The sequence below is a fragment of the Marmota flaviventris genome, chromosome 10, assembly GCF_047511675.1.
Source record: "Marmota flaviventris isolate mMarFla1 chromosome 10, mMarFla1.hap1, whole genome shotgun sequence".
Taxonomy (NCBI): domain Eukaryota; kingdom Metazoa; phylum Chordata; class Mammalia; order Rodentia; family Sciuridae; genus Marmota; species Marmota flaviventris.
In genome coordinates, this window is record NC_092507.1 from 11386045 (window position 1) to 11392044 (window position 6000).

Below are 6000 nucleotides of genomic sequence, written 5' to 3' on the forward strand. Positions count from 1 at the left end.
CTCTTCCAATGCTGGCTAAGCTCCGGGCATATGCTCTCCCATGTCACCTGTACCCAGGCCTGGTGCCACCGCCATTCTGCAAGTTAGTTCTCCAGGCCCTAAGTTAGGTAAAGCAGCCCGTGTCACACGGCTGGTAAGTGGATTCGAGCCCACGCCACCGGGCCCCAGGGCCTGCGTTCTCGCAACACTCCACTGTGTGGCTCCGGACGTTAATCTGCAGATCTGAATAGGGACTTGCACTTCCCCAGATCTCAGAGGCATCCCCACCAACTCACGTGCCCCAAAGAAAGTACTGGTGGTTTAGACCACGGCCTTCCACCTGTCTAAGCGTCCCTCCTACCTCCCCCTCCGGGCAACTGGCCCAGGAGGGGGCTCAGCACAGCCTACCATCTGTCCCCAGAATTGACTGGTGGGTGATCATGTCCTCCTGGAAGGGGGCAGTGACCACCTGTGCAGGGCAGGAAAGAAGCTCAGCCACAAGAAATGCCCGGGGGAGCCGAGAGTGGCAGCGCAGGCCTGTAATCCCAGCGGCTAGGAGGCTGGGGCAGGAGGATCACAGGTTCAAAGCCAGCCTCAGCAATTTAGCTATGCCCTAAGCAACTCAGTGAGACCCTGTCTCAAAATAGAAAAATAAAAAGGGCTGGGAATGGGGCTCAGTTGTTAAGCACCCTTGAGTTCATTGCTTGGTTCAAAAATAAACTAAAATAAATAGACAAATAAAAGAAAGGAAAGAAGGGAGGGAGGCCCTGGGATCGAGACTGTCAAGGATGGGACAAAGGAGGGGACCAGAGACCTCAGGGGTCAGGGTCTTGGTCTTGGAGCGGGACCAAGTCCAGAGAACACCTTCCTGGCCCTGGTGCAGGGGGAGTGGGCTGCTGAAGGGTCTGTGGAGGGGTCTGGGCTGGTTGAAGAAGACCCTCAGGCTCTGGGCACTTCCTAACAAGCTCCGGGCAGTCAGCAGGTGAGTCCCCTCTCACCTGGGAACAGGGCGGGGCAGGAAGTCCCAGGCTTTCCGTTGCCTTATGCAGACACCTTACCCGCAGGGGAGGTGCCCGAAGCTGCCCTGCCCCGGGCACCCTGTGCTGCTGGTCCCTGGGCAGGGCTCGCTTGGCTGTTCATGCTTCTTCCTGGCTTGGAAAAAAAGGCGGCAAATGGAAGGGGAGAGCCTTTCTCTGCTACCTGAGAGGCGACATTCTGGAACTCTCCACCTGGCCCCCGGTAGACAGCTTGTGGGTGGCGGCCCACCTAGATGCTCCTTGAGGGAGCAGGGGTGTGGGGCTTGTGCGGACTGAATGGAGGCCCCCAGTGGAAGAGACCCTAACCCTGGAACCTGCGATCATCGCCTCATATGATAAGGGTTTTGTAGCTGTGATTAAATTAAGGGGTGATAAGAGACGATGCTGGATTATCTGGGTGTCTGTACCCACCGCAGTGTCCCCATGAGAGGCAGGGAGTCTGTGTGCCCAGGAGGTGGTGTGACCTCTCCAAGGCAGGGGACACCGGAAGCCCCAGAAGCTGGAGGCAGCAAGGGATGGGGCAGCCAGGTCTCCTGACCCCTTGATTTCAGAATCACTTGCTGATTTTGATGTGGGCCACCTGGCCTGCAGAAATGCCACAGAACGGTCTGTGGTCTTGGGCACCATGTTTGAGAATCTGTCCCAGGAGCCATAGCAAATGCATCCATGGCTCGATCCTCAGCCCAGTGGAAGCCAGCCCTCCCTTGACCCTTCAAGAGCCCTCTACAGGCAGGAGTGCTGTGGACACAGCAGCTTGTCCTGTTTCTTTGTCTTGTCTGGTTTGGTTTCAGGGATTGAACTCAGGGGCCCTGGACCTCTGAGCCTCATCCCCACCCCATTTTGTATTTTATTGGAGACAGGCTGTCACTGAGTTGCTGAGCGCCTCACTATTGCTGAGGCTGGCTTTGAACTCACGACCCCCCTGCCTCAGCCTCCCGAGCCCCTGAGATGACAGGCGTGGGCCACCGTGCTGGGCTAGCAGCTTGTTCTGTTTGTGGGGATGATGGAGGAAGAAATCACGCGTGTTACTCAGAGAATGTGTGGTGGGTTTTTGGCATATAAAAATGGGCGGTGAGAATGTCAGCTGGAAATGTTAACCAAGAGCTGGAGCCTGACCCCCCCACACACACAGGCCGGGAGTTCTCTGCAACGTTAAGTTAAAACCACTCTCCAGGCAGGGAGCCCCCGTCACCTCGAGGTTCCCCAGTGTCTTCTAGGCCCGTTTTCTTATTGCCCAGACCTGTTAGTGGGGGCCACCTTTTTTTTTTTTATAATTAAAAAGGAAATGAGAAGAAAAGAGTAAAAATGATTAAAAAGGATAAACCCAGACGATAGGCCCTCGTCCTTTTCTATTGGGTTTTTGTTCTTAAATAGAAGGCAGGAGACAGGGAGGAGAGACATGAAGTCACACGCATTCTTGGGCCTTACAGCCCGGGGCTAGGAAAGGGCAGAGAGAGCAGCAATCAGAATTCAGGGCTCCCAAAGTCCACCCAGCACTTCCACAAAAGGAAGGATCTCAGCCCCATGTTGGCATCATGTGACTTCCAGGCGCTCAGGTCACTGCTGATTGGACTGAGTTTTGTGTCCACATGACCCAGGGAGAGCCAATCAGAAGCTGAGCTGGGAGAGGCTAGTTTCTCCAAGGAATTTGGTCCCCAGATGCCGAGGCTAGTGGGTGGGTGATGTGGTCTCAGAAACTTGAGGGCCATTCAAAGACCATCACGATGGGCCATGGACAAGTGACACAGAGGAAGCTGCCTCCTGGTGACTCTTGGTGCTTGGTCCTTGACCCTTGGGGAGTCCAGCTGTGCTGCCCTTGGGTTTCATAAAAGACAAATGAATCCTCCCAGTAATTTCCCCTTTAAAAAAAAATTGTAGTTGTAGATGGACACAATACCTTTATTTTATTTATTTATTTACATGTGGTGCTGAGGATCAAACCCAGGGCCTCACACATGCCAGGCAAGTGCTCTCCCACTGAGCCACAGCCCCGATCCCCCGCCTTTTTTTTAGCTTTGATCCTAAACTTAGCTGAAGTCCTTGAGGATGGGGACGACCTTTCCATTGTCAGTGATTCCGGGCCCACCTAGACTTGATTTTTACTTTCACATTTTTCTGACTAGTTCCAGTTCTGGCAAAAGAGAAATAGCAGTTAACTAGGGCCAAAGATGGCCCTGGAGCGTGACTATCTGGCTGTGTAGGGTGCTGCCTGGTGTGTGTGGCTGACCAGCGGGGCCATCCATCCCACGGGGCTTTACAGTCTCCTTCTGAATGCCAGGCGCTAGCTGGGCTCTGGGGACCAACATCAAGCCTAAGCTCCGCTCTCTAAAGAAGAGTCCTTGCTTGGGCACTATTTTCCAAAGCAGATCTTATATCCTTGGTGACAGTCACCTTTGGATGATCACGCTGGACTGGCTACTTGAACTGGATACAATACATTAAAGAGTTGCAGGGTGGTCACAGGCACAGAGAGCAGAGAGATGACCAAAGAATAGGGTCACAGAAGAAGCAGCCCCACAGGGGAGGAGACTTTGCCACTTTGCATCAGCTGGCTCTGGGCGGCTCCTTTACCCTGGCTACTCGCCTGCCCCGTGGGTCTCTGCCCCGTGGGCCTCAGTAACGCCTGTCTCTGCCAAGTTGGGGTGGGTTTCCTCTGTTCAATGCCAAATGTCCTGAGATGACCCTGTTCATATGGGCAAGCAGGAGATGGCAGAGCCAAAATAAATCGGCAAGTGTGCCAGTGGAGAAGGGGACACCACTGTCTCACCAGAAGTGGACGGCTCAGTAGGACCGCAGCACTGAGAGCTCTTCTAAGGGTCAGTGGACGAGTTTGTTGACGTGAAGGCCCTGACAAGGCCTGTGTAGCTCCCAGACATTTGTGCCGAGTGCTCACGGGCGGAGTCAGAGAAGACGGCCCTGTCCTGTCTGCCAGCCCACGGGAAGCAGGACTTCCCACCCGAGCCTCCGGCTCCTCACCAGCAAAGTGCAGCCGCTCAGTCTGAGGTAAATCTCAAGAGGCCACAGCTCTCGGGACTTTGAGGACCCTCTTCCCAGGGGATTCCCAAGCGTGTTCCCCTGAAGTTTACTGTGTGGATATGAGGAAGTCCCTGATTCGATGTGCTTGGGACGAGTCCCCAGGCTAAACAAGGCCTACTCATTCAAGACATTTTTATTGAGCACCTATTATGTGCCACGTGCTCAGGATAAAGCTACAAAGAAACAGACCCAGTCCCTGCCGACTTGGAGGTTACGTTCTGGGTGGAAGGGGTGGGGGAACAATGAGAAATAAATAAACACATGATGTCACATTAGAAGAGAAAGTGACCAAGGTGAAGAAGGTGAGGTGATGAGGGGTCACCTCTGGGGGTGACCTGGAAATCCTCTGGGAGGTAACAGCGGTGAGTGAGTCCCGAGGCAGTCAGCACCCTCATGGCTGTTCGCACCACGGGGAGGGTGGATGCGTTCCTGAGTTGGTGAGACAGCAGTTCGTTCTCTGGGGCGATTTGTGAGATACCTCCAGGTCATCAGGAGAAGAAGCCATGCCCCTGCCTCTGGCAGAGCAGTTGACCAAGGACAGCCTCCCTCTGTTCCCAGCTGACCTTTGATGGAGTTTTAATAAACTACAATATCCTGGAATTTATTAACTGTACCATACAGGATAAGGGGACCATAATGAGGGGAGGTGCTTACAAACTCAGACTTGGAGAAATTTTAGGTTATTTAAAAGCATCCTTAGAAACAATGAAGGGTAGAGAATAAAATAAGATGACTAGAATGCCATTTTGGAAGCAAACATGATGATACCGCTTTTCCTGGCTTATAAATCTTCTCAAAAAACAATGTCAGAAAATATAGCCTGCGTCTCCCAGGTGAGCTGCGCTCAGCACCGTGTAAAACTGCAGAATTGTGCAGGAACCTCAAACCAAGCGCATCTCCTCAGTATCCATCCTGAGGTGTCTTATTTCCAAATGTATCCTTGGTCAGCCTGCCCAGTCCAGAAAAATCATCAGCACCTACCTTAAGAAAACACAGACGAGAAAAACAACGTGACATCCGTGCTTTCTTTTACCTTTTGGATGAGATCTGACAGCCCACGCGTGTGGCAAAGAGGAACCGAGTGACTACGGGATACCCACACCGCTGAGTAAATGCACCTGCCTGGTCTGATTTCCTGCCCCTTTCAGAGTCACACTGGGGAGTGAGAACCCTGCATTTTTTTCTCTCTGTTTTCTGACAAATTAGTTGTCAGCTTTCAAAATCAGAGTCAAAGTCCTGGTCCACAAGTTGCTTCTGAACTGGACAGGACAGGCCGTCTGAGCGTGGTAAGTTCATTCTAGCCCCAACTGGGTTCTTTGACATCAGGACCAACCAGCAGGAAAAGCAGGGCACAGAAACACAGAAGCTGAGGGCCAAAGGCCAAAATCACTAATGACTTTAAAAGGTAAGGCTCAGCGTATCGAAAACATCCATTTAGTAATCAAAATAGCACAGGAAAAAAAAATCAGGACAAAAATACAGGGCAATTTGGATGTTTATTTTTCAAGCTAAGCTTAAAAAATAGAAATGTTTTATGGCCTAAAATTTTCCCATTGCTGAGTGCAGTGAAAACTGTCCATCAATCTTCCCTTCGGCCTATAATAGGAAGGTCTCACGGGGCAATGGGAGCCAGGAATAAGAGCCAAGAGGAAGAGGGGAAGGAGAGCAGGGAGCTAGGGCCTGGGGTCTGTGTGTGAGCGGGCGGGGCCCCGGGGCTCTACCTCATTAGAGTTGAATTCTTAGCTACGCACAGTTTAATACGTTCTTTCATTGACTAAACGCTGGGCTCAATGGAATATGATTTTACCACCACAGATTGCTGTGAGTGGGGGTTTTCAACCTTGGCACATTTGGGGCTGATAACTTCACACGGGGCAGAGGGTGGTGGAGGGGCTGCTCTCGTGTTGTAGGATGGTCCCCAGCACCAGGCCTCCAGGTGCTGGTGGCC